Raw genomic sequence first — 18,893 nt, forward strand, 5'->3', positions numbered from 1 at the left:
TAATGCTCCAAATAAAGTACTGTACAAAATAGTTGTCAATTAATATGAATTTTATATCCCTAACATCCCAATAGAGACACTAAATCTAACAAATATTTATGGTTGAAATATAATTCAAGGCTGAACATTAAAAATCCAGCTCCTAATTTATACAAAGATTAACAATTCATAAATAAATAAACATAGCACAAACACAATGAGGAGAAATAAAAATCTTAATGGAAATTGTCCATTGGACTTGTTACCTTTTTCTACAGAAGGTATTTTTTAACAGACAATGCTTCTGCTTTTTAATTTCTCTGTATTTGCCCACATATTTCTGGAGTTGTGTGGAAGACTATTTGGGGGGGGGGGGGGGCGACTATTTTTCCAACCTGGCAACTTTTGCCTTGCTCTAAACAATTTAGGTCCTGAAGAGAAGGAATATGAGGGGAATCTTTTCCTCTACATGGCAGGCAGCATCTCTTCCACAGAAAGTATATGAAATATGCTATTTGCCTAATACAGAGGTAGGGAACTATGGCCCTCTTACAATCTGTGAACTTCAGCTCAGAATTCCTGAGCTACCATGGCTGCCTCAGGAATTCTGGGAATTGAAGTTCACAGATCGTAAAAGGGCCATGGTTCGCCATCCCTGGCCTAAGAGGTTGTACATGGGGGGTGGGGTGGGGTGTCTGAATTCTGCTGGCTGGAAAGGGAACATTTCAGATTAGGGACATACTGCCAAAGGGGTACTACTAAGGGAACATTCTGACTAAGCATTGGTTTGTATCCAGTTATATAGTTCATATAGCCATGTTAGGAATGTACCAACATTCCTTCTCCAATAGCTACTTTAGGAGAAAGTGAGAAAGATATATCCTGAACATTGCAGATCGGCCTTTCAAACCTCAAAATTGGATTAATTGATAGCCACTTAACCATATAAACACCACTGAAAATTTTCCCATGAACTCTGAATAATTTCCCATTGTAAACTGTTTGTTTTGGTAAACTTTGGGATATTATAAATCTGTATGCCAAACATTACTGTGATTCATTATGAGCAGTGAAACAATTAAAAGTTCTGGCAAGTTAATTTTGCCATGATAGCACACGCGAGAATGCTTCTGCACCATAATAATAGCGACATGGTGCAAAACAAAACAGTTGGATGGTAAAAGTTATGAGCTTCCAGTATGCAGAAATAAAATCCTTCCTTATCCAATCCTAGGTGCAGAGATAAAAAGCAGGTGACACAGATGCTTCTTAACATCTTACAACTTAACAGTTTGGGCTGTTTAATTTTCTTCTTGTGTTTTGCTTCCAATTTAAGTGTCAAATATTACTGTAATGCTTTGTGTAGGCATTGGCACATTGTTGTGTTTGCATAGCTGTTCTAGATTAGAAGCAGCAAAAGAATAAATGCTGGAGAAAGATAAATTGTCTCTTGGTCAGAAGTGAGATTAAAGAGCTTTCTTTTTTCCTCTCTCTTACCTATTCACCATTGTGCTATAAAATAAGCCACTTAAATAATATAACAGCACAAAACCAAAATGAACCAGGGAATGTAAAATTGTTTCTCTCTGCTTAGTAGTCTTCATGGTTAATAATAACACTAATGAATCACAGCAGTGTAAGGAAATATGGTTGTGGTATTCGAAATTATAGTAAGATTTACAATGAAATATAGTACTGTCCAAATTAAGATTCTAAATATTTAATGAATTGTGGGTAAGGTTCAATGCACATGGTCGCACTATCAGTGATTCTGATTTGTAAACTTTTTCTTGTTAATTAAAAGATAAAAATATGGCTTTGTTTTTAAGAGAAAAATGCATTTTCTTGTTAGTATCTAATTACAATTTGAGCTAAATCTCTGTGAATATAGATTAACTGTCAGGTGTAATAAAAGAGAGAGGCAACACTTTTGTAAAATTGATGAGATTGCAGAGTAAGAAGGATTTTCTTCTAAATTTGAAGTGTGGTTGCATATGTCATTTTTTAAACAAAAATTTGAGAAGTCTTCAGGTTTCAGAGTACACTAATCACAGCACATAGAGAATGATTTCGAAGTATAAAGCTTTGTGGAAAAGAAATTGACAGCTTCTGTATAATTGAGTGAGGTGCAAAACTCAACTCTGACACTTTCTTATCAACAAGTGTCACATGGTTGAGATAAGAGTGGTATATAGAATATAAAGAATTGAATGTTGATGAAGTAAGTTATAATTTTACTGTCCTTTATGAAGAGCTGTTGTTAAGAATCCAAAAAGAACCTGAACTATTCAAGGTATTTTATTTTTTACAACATAAGGAAATGCAACAAAACAATGCTCCATTTTAATAAGGGAAAATATCTTCATTACTGTATCTCCATACACACAAGGCCAGTTTTGTTAAGTCAATTCCTTCAGCTTTCCTGCCTGCAAATTGACTCCTAGATGATGACATTTTCCCTGCATTGCTCCATTGTTCCCAGATTGCAGACATTTAATGCCAGTTACTTATTTAAGGAGTCTGAGTTTGCAATTCATGACAACAATGGCAAGAGTGGTAACTGAAGAGCTTTCTGTTTTTAGAAAGCCTTTGTTGTTTTCAAATTAAATATGTCTGAAATCTCTGCATGTGAGTATTTTAGACTGTTGCCTTTTTTGGAATAGTAGCACATTATTTTACCCCATTTTGTCTGGAGGAAGTAGTCTCCTCTGTCTCATTGTATTAACATGGTAAAACATTATAGTCATTATTTAAAAATCAACTACTATTAAGTTCTAATCAGGCAGCCTGAATGCAATTTATGTTTTGGAGATAGCCTTGGTTTCTAACATTGAACTTTTAATATCTATGTAATTGATTTAGACTACTAAAAGAGCTAACATGAATCCTTCATTTCATGCATCTGGATTTAATAGATTTTTGATGTGGTAGGCAAAATTGGAGTCAGAATAACAGACAAAATCTATTGTATCTACCTTACTTAAGCTGATTTGCATAAATTGTAATTTGTGACTATTTACATCATTTAGTAAGGGACCCAGTGGCTCAGTGGCGAAGACGCTGATCTTGTCGATCGAAAGGTCAGCAGTTCAGCGGTTCAAATCTCTAATGCCATGTAATGGGGTGAGCTCCCGTTACTTGTCCCAGCTTCTGCCAACCTAGTAGTTTGAAAGCACATAAAAAATGCAAGTAGAAAAATAGGGACCACTTTTGTTGGGAAGGGAACAGAATTCCATATGCCTTTGGCGTTTAGTCATGCCGGCCACAGGACCACAGAGACGTCTTCAGACAGCGCTGGCTCTTCAGCTTTGAAATGGAGATGAGCACTGCCCCCTAGAGTCGGGAACGACTAGCACATATGTGCGAGGGGAACCTTTGCCTTTACCTGTACCTTACATCATTTAAATCATTGTATAGTTAAATATTCTGGATAATGGGCACAGTTTCACTGTTATTTCAGTGGAAATTTTTGAACTGAATCAGGTAAATAGAAAATTTACAACGTTTCTATACTGGGCTCTATGGTTGAAAAAAAAAAACCCTATTGTTTTTGTAATTTTGTCCACCACGTATAATGCTAGTACTCAACATGCTAGGAATGTCTACGCTCTGTAAATTTTTATACTTTTCTATTGTAAACAGTGTAAAATAAGAATCGTGTAGTTTAGAAATGAATTGTGCTGTGAAGTTTTTGCATATTTTGCAATTTTCTTTGAGACTTTGAGAATTATTTCAAAGGTTGGGAGTGCTTATGTTAGATTAATAGACTTAGAGGGAAAAAGAACATTTCACCAGTTCTAAATAGCTTCAGCAGCTGCAGGCTACTTTTAGGCCCTACCTTCAACTTTTATTTTCAAATGCTGTGTTAAGACTTGCAATTTGTCCTAATAACCTTTTCTCAAATAAGCTTGCCCATAGGATAACAATCTAATTACAAAATCTTTTCTGGTGCTTTCAAAGGTCAGGGAGGTGATTGGGCCATGAAGGTACCTTATTATGATGTTGGTCTTTGCAGTCCTTTTTCTGGCATTCACAAATGCTATTTTAGTGCCAAATCTTCTGAGTTTCCAGGGCCTTTGAAAATTTTGCCGTTTTGTTGTTCTGTTATTTTTTATTGTTATAGTTTTTAAATGGCTTGAGGATTTCATTTAAAAAATCTGTGTTATAATATTAATTAGAAGAACCATTCCTTGCCTTTCAATTACATGCAAGGGAGAAAAAAATTATATTCCTTTTGGAGATAATGTGAACAGCAATGCTTAACATTTAAAACACCATTATTGTCACTTGGGAATCCTGGTAATATGATATGTTGTACGTTAGTTAAGAACTCATTTTCGGTTTAAAGGCTTGGTTTAAAGTGAATTTACTATTTTAAATAGTTCTTGGTGGGATTTTCAATCAGATGCAGATGGACATGGTTTTTAAATAGAGGCATTAGTAGGATTTTTGAACATGTATTCTTCTCTCATAAAGGCATGCTCCTAACTCAGTCTAAAAGTTGGCAGTGAGGAGGAATTAAAAGGTGAAAAGTGCTGTGTTTTGTAGTTATTTAGAATTCAAGATGATTGTCTTGCCTTCATTGAATTGCAGAAAATTTAAATAGCAATCTCAAACATTTATTTAAAATAAAATAATTTGATTTTTTTTCTTGATACGTCACTTGCTTGTGCTAGGGCTTATCATCTGTTCCTATTCTTAGTCCAGATATGGTGTCTAAAGTAGGCGTTAACATAAATCAGAAATAGTGGTGTGGACTCTATAGGTAGTCCTCAATTTATAACAGTTCATTTAGTGAACAGTTCATTTAGTGAACTGTCATTTAGTGAAATTACAATGGCACCAAAAAAGTGCCACTTATGACAGTTTTTCACACTTACGACCATCACAGCATCCCCATGGTCATGTGGTCAAGATTCAGATACTTAGCAATTGACTCATACTTATCACAGTTCCTATGTCCCAGTGATTTCCTTTCGCAACCTTCTGACAAGCAAATTCAACGTGGAAGCCAGATTCATTTAACAACTGTGTTACTAGCTTAGCAACTGCAATGATTCACTTAACCGTGGCACAAAAGATCATAAAATGGGGCAAAATTAACATAACAACTGTCTCACTTAACAACATAAATTTTTTGGGTAAGTCGAGGACTACCAATACTATGTGATTTAGTATAGGATCATGTTTGAGTTTTACTGAAATAAATCTTTGCAGGTTGTTGTTTCGTGTACTGCTGGGGACAACCAGGCTAGCTGTGTAAATAAAGAATCTTACAGTAGTATCTCCCCCCCCCCCGCCCCACTTTCTTTGTATAAAATTGTACTTGTTCATTTGGGTATGTAATATATTAGACTCTTGTAGGAAGTTTCTCATTGCTTTCCTTTCTGGCTGCAGCCATCTGAGTCCTCAAAATCTTTGTTGGAATTTTAATGTGGGATGTGGCACAGAGGCTGCTATGGAAAGAAAGGGATCAGAAAATTTTCTCTCTATTGAATTCCTCAACTAAATGTTCCCTGGGAATTCAAACCAAGTTCAGCTTCCATGTTGTGTTCCACTCTTACCACATTGTACTCCCACTGAGGCAGGAAGCTTTATTTATTGCTTCTTTTGCTGCTTTTTCTTCTTTTAAATTATCTCTTCTTACCAGCAGCTGTTACTGGGGGGGGGGGAGGGGGGCGGGGACGGGACAACAAGAGAAAATGAATTTTTAAACAGAATTGGGACCCCAGAAGTTCTTTCTTGTTATTCCAAGCTCTAGTCTTTTTCTTTTCTCCACCTACAAAATCATGTTCATTACAAATAGATGTAATTAATGGTTACTATTTTTAAAATATACATTTAAAAGAAAACGGGACTACATAATACAGGAGTCACTGTTTCTTATATATTGTCTAGGTGTAGGAAAAAGATTTGATTCTAAGCAAGCTAAGCATATGAAGGAGGAGAAGGACAGGCATCTCAATTTTATTTTTTTCCACCAACATCCTTTTTGCCTTTCATGAATTGGGGGATCATTTTTTTTAAAACAGGAGACTTTTCCGTCAGTGTAGTGCCAATGATTTTGAGTCTTTGTTTTTCTTGAGCAGTAAATCATGTAGAAATTCTATAAGACCAACAAAAGTTTTCTGAACTTTCCCTTCAACTCATGATGACAGGAAGAGTTAAGAGACTGTAGCTGACATCCACTTTGTTTTGCCACATTATTTTCCTGCATTCTGTTTCTCCCCAGATTATTGCAACAAGTGAAAGTCCTGTTCAGTGGATTCATATTCTAGTCCTGTGAATTTCAGTAAAACTGTATCACTATTGTGAATGGCTTCTTCGGTTTTTGGGGCATTCTAAATACATTTCAAATATTTACAGGTTTTAATATGCACATTTAGTGGTTTCAAGATTCCTTTATATACATGATACAATAAACCTATGTAGGATATGATATACTGTATATACTCACAGTTGACTAAATGACTATGCTTAAAGAGTGTTTGTTAATGGTTCTGCTTCAGCTTGGAGGGAAGTATTAAATGGAGAGCTGTTTTGTGGTGATGCAGTGGTTAGAATGCAGGTTAACCCATCAGGAGGCAGGGAATGTTGCGGGTCCCATCCCTGAGGGAGATACACCTGGTGGGACCCAGAAGAAGGGCCTTCTCAGTGATGGCTCCCTCTCTCTGGAACATCATTCCCCCAGATATTGGAATGGCCCCCACTCTAATTCTTCTGGAAGGCACTGAAGACATGGTTCTGCCAGTGGGCCTGGGGAACCCAGAGTGGGATGGAGTCCATTAAATGGCTCATGTGATCTGCTGTCACTGGGGCGGGGGGGGGGGAGAAGGTGGGGATGATTTTGTTATATTGTACTATATTAATTTATTTGATTCTTTTTGTTAGTTTTTATTGTTTTAAATGTGGTTTTATATTCTGTAAGACGCCTTGAGTCGCCATGGGCAAATAGGCGGCAATATAAATTCAATCAATCAATCAATCAATAAAATGAATAACACTGCCCACTGCCAGGAGTTTGATCCTCACTGGCTCAAGGTTGACTCATCCTTCCATTCTTCTGTGGTCGATAAAATGAGGGCCCAGATTATTGGGGGCAATATGCTGATTCTGCAAACTGCTTAGAGAGGGCTATAAAATACTCTGAAGTGGTATATAAGTCTATTGCTTTTATTATTGTTCCTGAGCCTGGGATGCAGTGGCCTGTCGGTTAAGATGCTGGGCTTGTCTACCAAACAGTTGGCAATTTGAGACCAAATACCACATGATGGGGTGAAGTCCTATTCTTGTTCCAAGTCCTGCCAACCTAGCAGTTTGAAAGTATGCAAATGTGAGTAGAAAAATAGGTAGCACTTTTGTGGGAAGGTAACAGTGTTCCATGTACCTCAGTGTGTAGTCATGTTCTCCACATGACTACAGAAGCATCTTTGGACAACGTTGGCTCCCTCGGCTGTGAATCGGAGATGAGCACCACGCCATAGAGTTGGACATGACTGGACAGGGAAAACCTTTATCTTTACCTTTTACTTTTGTGCTGTTAAACATTATTATCAGTGACTTGGATGTGGGAGTTCATGAGGCTTACCAAGTTCGCAGGTAGAAGGGGATGAGATTGAAAGTGGAAAGATAAGATTCAGAAAGTTCTGGAGAGGCTTAAACAGTGGTCTTAAATGAATATGGAGAAACAAAACATTCTGCATCTGGACAGAAAAAGATAAAGCATGAATGTTGTGTGGAGGAGAGTTGATATGGCAGTAATACATTTGAAAGGATCTGGGATCTGGGTTTACTCTTCAGTCACAACTTAAATGCGATGCAGATGCTAAGCTGTTCAGAGTCACCTTGAACCTCAAGATGGGTGGCAAATAAACTTAATAAATAAATAATGAAGATAATAAAAAAGGTGAATGTTATCTTGAGGTGCTTGAACAGGAGCATGGAGAATATATCACAGCTACTAATCATTCTTTTCTCCTATGCTGTGTTCAGGCCCCATTTGTAACAGTATATTCTGTGCATCACAGCTGAAAAAGAACCAAGACCAACTGGAGAAGTTTCAGAGGGAGCTACCAAAAATGTGAAGGGTCTGGAAAATAAATCCTGTGAGGAATAAAGCATATTGATACAAAAAAGATAACTAAGGGGAGATCTGATAGTAGTTTTCAGATATCTGAGAGGTTGTCACATAGAAGAGGGAATGATCTTATTCTCTGTTGTTCAGAACCAAATTCAGTGGGTTAAATTTTCAAAGAAGGAGGTTCAGGCTAAACTTCAGGAGGAACCTGACAATTTGACTATACAAATTGTCACTCCTTGTAACATGCTGCTACATGATATGTGAGTTCTCCTTCATTAGAAGTCTTCAAACAGAAGTTGCATAGTCATGTGTCAGAGATGCTTCTGTGGAACTAGTTAATATTATATTCTTTTCCTAAAGGTGCTTTTTCAAGAGGCAACTGGACTTTCTGGTTTTTCTTTGAAGACAGAGTTGAAGAAGCTTCTTGGATGAGAAGTGAAACATCTTCAAAGAAAAAAACAGAAAGTCCAGTTGCCTCTTGAAAAAAAGCACCTTTGGGACAACCATGACCTGGATGACTGAGAATCTCCATAGACATTATAGTCTTTTCCAACTTTCTTCCATGTGAGTATTTTAAGTATTATTAGGCTGGAAGTTGCAGATTGAGTTAATGATTGGGCCAGAGAGAAGCTGATTAACTTTCTCCCATTATCTTGTATAATGATAATCCTCTAACTTAATCTGCATGAGATATATGGGCCTAGGTTACTTCTCCCTCAGAAATTCAAGAAAGTGAGTAATACTTACATCTATAACAGAAGTAGTTTATTAATATGATGACTTAAATATTATTCCCCATGATTCTGAAAGTTATGCTTGCCTTCTTTAGATGTATGGATTACTATATATCACATAACAAGAACATAGCAATAAATCCAAAGATTACTTTGCTAAAGAGCTGGAAGGAAGAAACTTTTGATGTGGCTTAGCTACAGAAGCCAGCTGCACATTTTATTACATTTTTTCATATAAGTTGAAGACATTGTGAGTTGGGTGGAGCATTCAGATTTAGTAGGAAATATTCTACACAGAATAATCATTGGTTCTCCTCATGTTCTTGCATGTAGCAATCAATTACTGGGTCTTTTAACTTTATAGTCGGTATTTTGCTTTGAAGTTGAGCTAAAGCACACTTTGTTTTATTTTACATATGGATAATTTCAGCTATGATTCAAACACAATTGCTCTTTATGACATCACATTTTGGATAATTATATATTCTGTTAAATATATATTTTATGTTCAGATACTTCCTGTAAATTTCAAGCAGGGATATATAAATGTGTTCAATTATTGACCAAAAAATGTTGTTTAAATGCTATGGAAATCAATGTTTGTTTTTAAAATTCTAATAAATGAAAAATGCATCCATGTAAATTTGTTTAAATTATGAAACAGTCTTTTTCAACATATGGAATCTCTTTTTCACCAGTATATTTTATTTTCTAAAAGTAAAAACTAATAAAATGCTTCATGGTCTAGTAATCATTAGCATTGGATCCATTTTTCATTCCGTTTGACATATAAGGAACATAATAGATGGCCTGATCAGGAGGAAAATGGGTCTGTCCCTTTACATCATTTGGTGGTATGATGTGAAAGTTACACACACCTCCCCCCCAAAATATCCTTGAATTTTGCAATATTTTTGGTTATTTCTGAATTATGAAATTTGAAAGCTCACCAGCTGTATCTGGCCTATTTCAGTAAGAGACAATTTGTCTCCTTGTAATCTTCTCCAAAACCTAATAAAGAAAAGATAGAGGGCCTTGAAAGAATGGGAGAAGGTAGAAAATAAAACTCATTTTTGTCACTATCATCTTTGGTGTGATTGTTTGAAAACACCTTTCCATTCTGTCACTTGTCCAAGGCCCCCTTATTCATGTAGGAATTGTAAAAGGTTGTATCCATTGTATAACCATGGCATTATGGGCTTCCTAAGAGCCAATTAGCTATTGGTTCAGTTCTAGAAAAACATTGTCAAATGTTTCTTCTGGAAATTTGATGCCGGAGGTGTCCCCTTTCATCCCCAATGCTCAAATTTCATCTCTTTCCACCTTTCCCTATCTCCCATCCTTCACAGTTGCAGGAGGAGCAGTTTTCTTATCTTACCCCTCAGACAATGGTGTTTAAACAGGTTCCCCCCACCCCACGGTTGCCATGTGGGGGATGGGCAGCAACAAGGGAAGAAGACAGAGGCAAGGCATCAGCAGTTGTTGTTGTCTATCCTTGAAGTTTCCCAGATACCGGGAGTGCTGGCTTGCAATGGGAGTAGAGGGAACTCAGCAGTGAAACAGGAGTTGAACCTGGTAGATTTATGTTAGGTACAAATATAAAAAGGTTTTGAGCAGAACAGATGATAATGCAAGCAAGGGGGGGAGGTGTAGACTACCATCTTAACCAGCCTTTACTTACTAACTGTTGTCCTTACATCATTCTGATTTTGCCCTGGTTCTAATGTCTTTTATATGTAATTTGGACCCTTCTTTGCAGCTGTTAATATAACAGGCTGCTATGACACAAGTTAGTGCATTTTGAGATCCTGCTTCAGGCACATTAGGTGTGCTTTCCCAAGTGGAAATCAAGCAGGCAAGCTGAGCTTACTTCAGTGTGCAAAACATTTATTTTGTTATCTTACATTTTCTGAATTTCCCCTTTAATTTCCCCTTGCTACATATTTATGAAAAGCACATTTGTGTACTAGTCTTTGAAACAATGAGACATCCCCCATAATATGTGTATAACAAAACTTGGCTCATAGCTCCTATTAGCTTGTCCTTTAAAAAAAAAACCTGCATTTTCTAGAGAAAGTGCTAAATTCTTAAAGTAGGATAATGCAGATAGGGCTTATTTTTCATTTAGAATTTTTCTGTTTACATCTGGTATTATTGTAATAAGTGGTTGTTTCAATAAAAGCATCAAAGGTTTCAATTTTGAAGGATGGTCTTCTTAAATAATGCTTTTTGTTTCTTGAGCAGAGGGCAGTTTAATTGGAGAGGTTACAGTAGCTTCTTAAAAGAGATAATACTACAGAACAGCAGGCTTGCTTCAGCTGCAGACTAAGAGAAAAGAATAAAGACAGGTGCTAAGGAGAGCAACACCAACTTTGCTCTGTGCAATGAGTGCAACTGCAAAAAGAAAAACTGGTGGAGAGAAAAAGGGAAGAAAATGATTGAAAACAAATTAGAAAGCCTGTGCAAGCTTTCTAAGGTCCAACAGAGTTGGAAAGGACCTTGGAGTTCTTCTAGTCCAACCGCCTTACTCAAGCAGGAAACCCTATACCAGGAATGTCAAACTTGCGTCATCACAGTGGTGTCACATGACGTATCGTGACTTTTCCCCCCTTCATTAAATCGGGCATGGGCATGGCCAGCGCATGATGCATCCAGCCCGCATGCCTCAAGTTTGACAGCCCCGCCCTATACCATTCCAGACAAATGGCTGTCCAAACTCTTCTTTAAAACATACCATGATGGAACCCCCACAATTTCTGAATGCAAGCCATTCTACTGATTAATTGTTCTAACTGTCCCGAAATTTCTCCTTATTTCTAGGTTGGTTCCCTCCTTGATTAAATTGGTTCTTGATTAATAACAGAGGAAAGGAGAGAGAAAGATACTTGAATAAAACCATGATTTTCACTCATCCCAGTCTCATTGAAAAGAATGATTCTGTATAAGTTTATTCCATGTTAGACAAAGAGGAAGTCAATCATATTTTGAAACAAATAGATGATTAAAAACGTAATTTATAAGCAAGATAAAGTAGAAGAAGTGTTGCGGACATTTACAAAGTATTTTTGTTAAAGCCGATTGAAAATGTTGTGAGAAGTGAGAGGAGCTCTTATTTATTTGGATTTTAAATATGATCATTGTGAAACATTGTTTAAGAATAAAATCTGCAACAGGTTTAAATTGTTATTTGAAAATTAGTATCTTTCTTTAAAATTTAGAAATTTAAAATTTAAACAAATCCAGGCAAGAAAAACTGCAGTCATGTTGAAATTTTAGTTGTATGATTTAAGTTACAGTATATTTTTTTAAGGCACAAACTATTTAATCTGTTTTCCAAATGAGACAATCCAGGAATACAGATGGTCTTCAATTTACAACCACAGTTAAGCCCAAAAGTTTCTGTTGCTAAGTAAGACATTTGTTGAGTGAATTTTGCCCCATTGTATAACCTTTCTTGCCACAGTTGTTAAATGAATCACTGCAGTTTAAGTTAGTAACACGGTTGTTAAGGGAATCTGGCTTCTCCATTGACTTTGTTTGTTAGAAGATCGCAAAATGTGATCGTGACCATGGGATCCTGCAACCATCATAAATATGAGTCAGTTGCCAAGTATCTGAATTTTGCTCATGTGACTGTAGGGATGCTGCAGTGTGTAAAACGGTCTTAAATCACTTTTTCCCAGTGCTGTTATAACCTGATTACTTAATGATTACTTAACAAATGGTTGTAAGTCGAGAACTACCTATATACGTGCTTGTTTAATATATTCCAAACATTTTTGGAATAGAAATAATGTAGAATAACTCTTAAAATTGAAACTAAACAAATGCAGGTTTTCTCGCTTAGGGTAAATTCCCTATTAAGGGATTGATTATTTTAATCTAAGAATTTGCTCTGTGTGAAAAAGCAAAGGCTATTGCAATTTCTGCAATAAATGCTTCTTCCCACATAAACTATTTGAACATTTTCCTGCTGAAACCATCAGAACACATTTACCATTATATTGTGAGATTGTTCTAATTGTATCCTGTTTCCCATTTACTTGTTTACCTGCAATAGCTACTACTAGATCAAAATAATGTTTTATCCAAAGAAAAGAACCTCTAGAAACAAGAAACAAGAGGGGAAATGTTGCATCACACTAAAGCTGGTGAAAGATCCTTAGCCCTAAGGCATTCTTTTCACTGGACAAATCTACTGGGCCTGACATAATAAAGAATTCTAATGAAATTCATAGTGTTGTGATGCATTCTGTCTCTTTCTGCTACGAATAGTAGCACATTAGAAATCCAGCTGTGGGAAAAATGCTTTTGCTATACACAGAGACCGGGAAGAAAATGTAGTTGATTAATGTAGTGCTTGAGAATAGTGCTCTAAAAATGTATGACAACATTTATGGGCTACAAAATTTGATATCATTCCCCAAAACTTATCCTGGTTCAATGTCTTGCTTTATGTGAATTGCTTAATGTGAGATTTTCAGGGAATGTGACTCTAGCATAAAGTGAGACCACCCGGTATAAAACAATGAAATTGAATAATAAATACATTTGATATCCTTGTAAATGCAATATGACTGCATAAAATCTAAAACCCAATGTAGGCAGAATTAATTATGACATGTTTGGAGACTTGTAGTAATAGTGCCAGGAGGGTGTTAAATTCATAGAGTAACTGTAGAGTTAGGGTGATACTTGAGTGATGTTGAAAAGAATTTCATAGGGCTTTTATGATCTATGAAGATCAGTGGTATGTTTCACATTATATTACTACTTGTTCGCCGTGTTTGTGCACGCTCGCTTCATGCTTGCGCACACTCGCTTCATGCGTGTACACGCTCGCTTCATGCTTGCACACCCCCAGTTCACGTGTGTGCCTGCCTTCTGCACATGGGCCCAGCCTTCCGTGCATGCGTTTTGCTCACGCGCGTGCCTTCTGTGCATGCGCCCAGCCTCAAAAACGTGCATAAATAGGATGGCATAGAGCCTGGGCGGGTGGGCGGACCCACCCGCGATTTCTGCTACCGGTTCAGGCGAACTGGTCCAAACCGGCTGAATACCACCTCTGATGAGGATGGATGGACTTCCTAACTACTACTTCCTAACTTCCTAACTATTAAAAACTACCAGAATTGATTTGGAGATAAGGACTTTGGAGGAATAAATGCCTCTTGAAGGATACAAAAAGTAGTGATGAAGCCTTTGTTAAAGAAATCAAATTTAGATTGACTAGATTGAGATAATTATTTTCAGAAACATCAGATTTAGCAATTGAAGATGGAGTAAACACATCATTTTCCATTTGTTTGCTTGCTTGCTTCTGATTCAAAAGAAGATGTTATCTAGCAGAGGCTGCTACAATCAATTGAATCAGAGGATTTATTTAGATAGCAGACAGATGATCTTTGACACGAGTTGCCATTGAGTTGATCTTTTGGGACAAGAGCAGTGAGAGAAGGAGACAAGAAATCAGTCCTTGATCAAAGCAGTGTGCTCTTTTTCTGTCTTACTTCTTATCAAATACTTTTTCAAGTCAAGCCAACTAGAAATATAATTAGACAGTCGTGCCATGCCATGCCAGATATAATCCTGATATTGCAGCATGCAGGTTGTACAGTATTTTCCTTGAGGCTCTTATCTGGGCCTAGTATTTTTTCCCCTCTCTCAGATCAATAGATAGCTTAACAACTCATGCATTAGTGTTCCCTTTCTGTTTTCTAAATCTGTTCAGAATAGATGTACTAGGCTAATTTAACTAGTGGTGAAAGGATGTAATATGAGCTTTTAGGTTCATAAATTTTGACTATCTAGAAAGTAATAGACTTACTATTCAGTTTAACTGCAGATTGTCTCTACAGTACGTTTAGCTATGAACTCACAGTCCCTGTTCCAAAAAAAAGCTGTAAATGTGGAACTTTTTGCTTTAGGCTTTCCAGTGTGCTTATATTTCAGGGGAAAATAATTTGACATGATCTGAGGGTTAATTTCTACTTTAACTTTTGGAAGGTTTTCATATATTCAGCAGCAAAAATTCTTGAGCCTTTAATTATATTTCTTATAAGGGGAAAGCAAAAAATTGGTCTATTAAAATTAGTTCAGATCATGTGAAAAATGCCGTACAGAATGTTCCTTATTAGAGATTCAAGGTAGGAATCTGTGAGCATACTGTATTGAATGCTTCTTAAATAATGTTGCAAATTATAGTTTGTATTTGTGTTTTTAAATAGCAAGTATGAATTATATACAAATAGAAATGTTCACATCACAGTAAAATTGTACAGTGTATTGATGAAATATGGGTGAAAATTGTACAATGTTACCTCCAAACAATTCTGACTGTGCATAGTTTTGTTTATTGGTAGACTTTTTAATCCATATATAATAAACAAAGGAATACATACATAAATTATAAAGCTATCCTTGTAGATTTCTTTACTGAATTGTTGCTCTACACATTGCTCTACATAAATGTGTTTTTATGACATGTTTGAAAGTAGGAAACAAAAAAAGGAGGGGATTAGAAATTGTAAATTAATACAGCATAGTTTGTGCTTTTTGAAACTAAAAATACTTAGAAGTGAGTCTTCAGTTCCAGTTATTCAAAGTCCATTAATTTTTTTTATTGAAACTTTGCTATTATATAATATGATACTTTTCCTTGCCTTATTTCTCACTACTCTTTAATTTTTTATTTGAAAGAAGCACTATTGATGGACCTGTCAGCTATCCAGTAACATCTGCAAATTCTGCAAGGGGAAGCATAATCTGGGATATCCAGAAGACAGCAGTGAATGGTGTGAGTAAACTATACAATAATGGGTTTTGAATACCACCTTTGTAACTATATTTGGCATTAGGTCATCTGAATCAGAAGGAGGGCAGATGCTAAATTTCACTTATTTACCCATGATAATAAACTTCAATGATTTGGCAACATGCAGAGGACGTGGCTTAGACATCTAATATATCAATTTGCTTCTAATGTCATGATGGGTCCTTATGAAAGGTATTTTTCTTTGTATATGAGTAACCAAGAGAATTGTTAAAAGTTATATGTTTTAAATATTCACAAATCTATCTTTTGGACAGTTCTGTTAAAGAGAAGAGAAATAATATTTGAAATCTCATCCAAACATACATTATGTTAGTTGAAGAACATTACCAGTATATTTCAACAATAAAGCCTTCAAAGGAAGGTGTGGCAAAGTATGTATTATAAATGTTTGTGCTTGTTTTAGCTGTTAAAATGAACATTTATTTCCTCAATATGATTTAATTCTATGACATTATTCAGAAGAGGACATTCATAGCAGTAATTCTAGACTCACATATTTATTTTGGACCTAACTTCAATGCAACTTTCAAGTAACTTCAATTTAGAATTATGATAGGTGACCATTCTCAAAAAACAAACTTGACAATAAGTGAACACTGTATTTCTTTGTAAAATTATACAGGATCAGACCTGTTTGGCTATTGTTTTATGTGACCTTCTTTTTTGATAGGAAACACTTAAATAAATATTCTTAGGATTGAACTGCACAGGTAATCCTAAAGATTGTTTTTGGTTTTCCCATAATATTTAAATGGCAAGGGGTGATGTTGGGCTTTAGGGTACTATTTTGCTAACAGTTCTCAGTATACCTGGCTTTATCATTTATAAACTCTAGCCTATTAATCGGTTAGAACTAGAAGATTTTGAAAAGACACCCAAAGATCATTTAGCAATTACTGTACCCATTAGTAATTAAGAATATAGTTCAGTTTAGAAAAATATATGCAACTCTATTTTCCTATATAAGAGTGATATATGCAAGTATTAACCCTTAAGAAGGAAAAATATTTATGCACTCATTGTATAAGAGATTACAATTTTATTTCACCTTGGTAACATCTAGATAATATAGATTAGATTATCTATACTTAGATAATTACTTAATGACATTCCTGGCTGTTTCCATATCCAAACCTCCATATTGAAGAGATTGCATTCAGCTCCTTGGTATTTAGTTAAATCTTCTGTAATATGCATAAAGAAGAACTTGTTATCCACAGTGCCATCCCATATGGTTTTACATAACCATGTTTTTTTTTAAAGGATACCTGATTATCCGTGGAAAGTTTTTTAAAAAATCTGTTGTTATTGTTATGTTCTGCCTGTATGTCATGGCAGATCAACATTTCCAGATGTGTACTGCACTTCTTTTCAAGGTATAATTATCCAGTTTTTTTTTTAATGTGCGGTTGGCACGCTGGAACAGCAAATAATGAACACCACTTGTAACCAGTATTAGATTTTAGAGTAGTATATCAACAAATCTAATTCTAAGAGAATTGAGGAAAAAATATTTTTTTCAATTACATCTTGAACAGAAAATGAAGGGTTTTTCTCAGGAGCTGTTCACAAAAAAGGGCTAAAATATTCCCATTTGATAAGTAGTTTTATTGCTGTGATATTTTTTAAAATGTTGCAAAGTTCACTTCAAAATAGTTTGGACACACTGTGAAACTGTATCCATAACTAATGCAATTTATTAGTCCTAGAATTTAGTAATTCTTTGAGAATGTCTGGCATTTCTGTTGATTACCTCCTTTCTGGTTCCCTTGGTTCTTGTTGAATTGTTTACATTATGGAATTAAAATGGTTTAACAATAATCTGTTGACAGGTATAGTGAGCACCTGCTGGCTTTTTTTATAATAAACCAACCTTATATGCTGGGAGGGTGTCTTCTGATCCCCAAGAGCCAATAAAGGAAAAGAAGTGGTTTCTGTCAGGTTTTGAGGTGGGAATAGTTTTTGGGTTTGGAAGAGAGTTGTTAAAGACCTGGATTGGGTGGCAGAGGAGAGGGAGGGATGTTACCTTGGGCAAGGTTGGAAATTGAGTTGTTTCACTGTAGAGGGAATTGCATTAGGGTTGGGAGGGGGAAGTTGCTTTATATCTTCTTTTAAATGTGTGTTTTGTGTGTGTGTTTAACCTTACCTTGTTTTGGCTCCTTTATTAAACAAAATGAACTTTATTAAAGTTCATTTTTGTTTAAATCTTAGAATCTTCTAGCATCTGCCTCAACTTGGCTGAGCTATTGATTCCCCCCAAATTTTGTTTGGTTTCCCTTTCGGTAGTCCTAACAAGAGGTGGGATGGGGTAAAGATTTTCCTTTTAACCCTCTCCTGGCTCTCCAGAGACCTTGTGTGGAAGGGAGAAACTGGTTTGAAACAGAGGGGATTCTGTGACAGCAAAGGTATCTACATTTCCAGTCATTGTTCAATCGTAGGTGTGACTTATCTCCAGAACAAAGTACCTCAGAAGAAAAGGTTCATTGTTACAATAGGGAACTCTGGGAATTGTAGTTTAAAACTGGTCAATAAAACTCCATATCTTGTAATGTAGAATGTAGAACCCAGAATTATTAGGAAGCACTGATCCATAATGATTGGCAGATCCAGTCATTGACTAACTGATAAAGCTTGTGTCATGCTGCTTCTTGCACTAGCTGGCAGATTTCATAACACTCCCTTTCCCTAGGCTTAGAGTGTTCCTGTTAATTATTTCATCAAAACTGCATGTCAACAATAGGATCCTGAGAGTATGGCAAAAATCTTTATGCAAGAACATTAAACAATGTATTAGTTTACATTTTACAGGCCAATTGAAATGTGGGGAGCAGTTCTGACTTATGATTGTATAGTTGTTTGAGAATTGTCAGCTCTTTTTCTTGACAGAAGCAATGAAATTTTTCTCACAATTTAAAACTCCAAAAACTTCTAAACTTGTTTGCATATATTTTATTCCCCAGAATTACAGGCTTTGAAAGATTATTTTGCCTCTCTTTTATAAGCAACAAACTTCTCTGTACCAGCTCATATATTTAACGATGGGATCAACATGTGTTTAGAAAAGGCAATGACTTATTCTTGATTAAGAACCACAGAAGACAGCTGTTGCTTTCCTTTAAATGGGCATAATGCGAAAGGCAACCTGTACAGTAGGATTAAAGGACTACAAGATCTTTGCCAAAGTAATAACTATTTAGCATCAATGAATTATTATTAGCATGTTTTATTAATTGGTTTCTATTTTGTGCTTCTGTTGCAGAACCAC

At 35.9% G+C, this 18,893-nt stretch overlaps 1 protein-coding gene across 6 annotated transcripts in view; it reads left to right on the top strand.

Annotated features, from left to right (window-relative positions):
* The window catches only part of ATXN1 (ataxin 1), a 219,789-nt gene that overhangs the window by 132,361 nt on the left and 68,535 nt on the right, over positions 1 to 18,893 (top strand). For 2 of the 6 annotated variants that reach the window (XM_034429200.3, XM_034429199.3), the window contains exon 6: positions 15,493 to 15,589. The gene's annotated coding sequence lies outside the window, so the exon portion shown is untranslated. The remainder of the gene's footprint in view (positions 1 to 15,492; positions 15,590 to 18,893) is intronic. The other 4 variants (XM_087890342.1, XM_087890341.1, XM_087890339.1 and 1 more) reach the window with 3 other exon arrangements.

This window comes from Pantherophis guttatus, chromosome 3 (assembly GCF_059756535.1).
Source record: "Pantherophis guttatus breed Tessera chromosome 3, ASM5975653v1, whole genome shotgun sequence".
Lineage (NCBI taxonomy): Eukaryota > Metazoa > Chordata > Lepidosauria > Squamata > Colubridae > Pantherophis > Pantherophis guttatus.